Raw genomic sequence first — 1663 nt, forward strand, 5'->3', positions numbered from 1 at the left:
GAACTACAGATTTTTTTCTTCCTCTCCTTTACCCAGCCAGTAGTATTAATAGAATTTGTAAGAATATAACAGCTCTGAGGTTTCTCAGTTCTTTTGATTGTATTTGAAGTTACCCATCAATTCAGAGGCTGTTAATGGGGACAGATGTCCACTCAAATGGACAATGCAAGTGTATGAGCCATATTTCCTTAGGAAACAAGGCTAACAGAAGACTGTAATTAATGCCTGGCACTGTCTACATAGTTGGAGTGTACTAAATCCCTATAGGCTGAGGAGGCAAGTGGTCACACTTCTGTGACACTGGCCATTCAGGCAAACAAATGGGTGTGCTAGAATGTCTTAAAAATATTTAGAGACTCCAAAGTTCTGCAGCATTTCCAAGTGTAGCTTGAGCAGCTTTGAGCCTTGTTATACCAGCCCTTCTTGACCCTTCTTATACCAGCCCTTCTTGACCCTTCTTGACTGCCTATCTTAAATCTGTCTGTTGCTAACTTTGCTGGAGAAGCTTTTTGTTGTGAATATGGAGCTTTTGGGATTCCTGCACTTTTCGCTGGCAGAAAAATATTTTCCGAAGACTAGATTTGCCTCAGGGTTGTTTTTGATGTTTTTTTACTGTATGAAATCTTCAGTATAGTTTTTAATGAAATATTAGTGCTAATGTGTTATTTATTTAGTACTAGCATTTAGTTTTACTGAATGCTAATTTTATTTTTCATTAAAATGAGCTGCATGTGTTTTCCCCCTGTTGCGAAAAACCCCTCATATACATATGGCTGCTGAAGTAGTAATACCACTGTTGCAAGTAATCTGTTGGAAAGACACAGCACAACTGCTGAGACAGTCAAAGCCATGGTTGGTCACATTATCACATTTCTTCCTCATTCCTCTCTCCACTGTGTTCAAACTGGAAAAAAATTAAACTCTGTTACACATTTCTTGCTCTACACACTACGGAGAATTTGATACCTCTATCAGATTTGTTGGCAACAGTGAGTCAGGGATTTGAAGCAAGTCTATTTCCTTGTGAGGAAGTAAGAGCTTGCACAAAGTGGGAGCAGCCTCATGCAGTTTGAGCAAATTTCTTGGTATGATAAGATATCAAAGATATTTTTCTGTATAATCCAGGTAATCATCATGGCTAGGCTTCGAGAACCAAGATTTGGGAAGGGGTCTCTCCACGTGGGTGTGTCCTTCGAGCCTGCACAGTGGATTTTTCAGGTGAGGCACAGTGTGGGCAGAACTGGCCCCACCCTTTGACTGCTAAGGTTCATCTGCCACGGCTGAGCGAGATTGGACAGTGACAGTGAAGTCCTCGGGACTACAACCTACAGCCCCCGGTATTCCCAGGAGGTCTCCCATCCAAGTACTAACTGGGGCTGACCCTGCTGAGCTTCCAAGATCTGATGGGATTGGGTGGCAGGGTGGCACGGCCATAGTTAATCCAAGTAATACACTCATTACTCCTACCTTGCAAACCCAGCCTGCCTTGAAAAGCTGTAGTCCTTGAAGACATTTGTTCTAGGTTTTATTTGGTACCATCTGAATGAAAGAAATGCTTTTTTTTAACTCCTTCAAGAAAGCTCAGTGTTTATCTGCTGGGAAATGACAATGTTAGCAGTACACCTTGCTTAGGAGATGGACAGATGTGGGTTAATATTTTATC

The 1663-nt window shown here is 41.7% G+C and overlaps 1 pseudogene; it reads right to left on the minus strand.

Moving 5' to 3' along the window:
* Positions 1-1322: 1322 nt before the first annotated feature.
* Positions 1323-1438, minus strand: LOC139681232 (5S ribosomal RNA; annotated as a pseudogene).
* Between the last annotated feature and the right edge of the window lie 225 nt (positions 1439-1663).

This window comes from Pithys albifrons, chromosome 1 (genome assembly GCF_047495875.1).
Source record: "Pithys albifrons albifrons isolate INPA30051 chromosome 1, PitAlb_v1, whole genome shotgun sequence".
Taxonomy (NCBI): domain Eukaryota; kingdom Metazoa; phylum Chordata; class Aves; order Passeriformes; family Thamnophilidae; genus Pithys; species Pithys albifrons.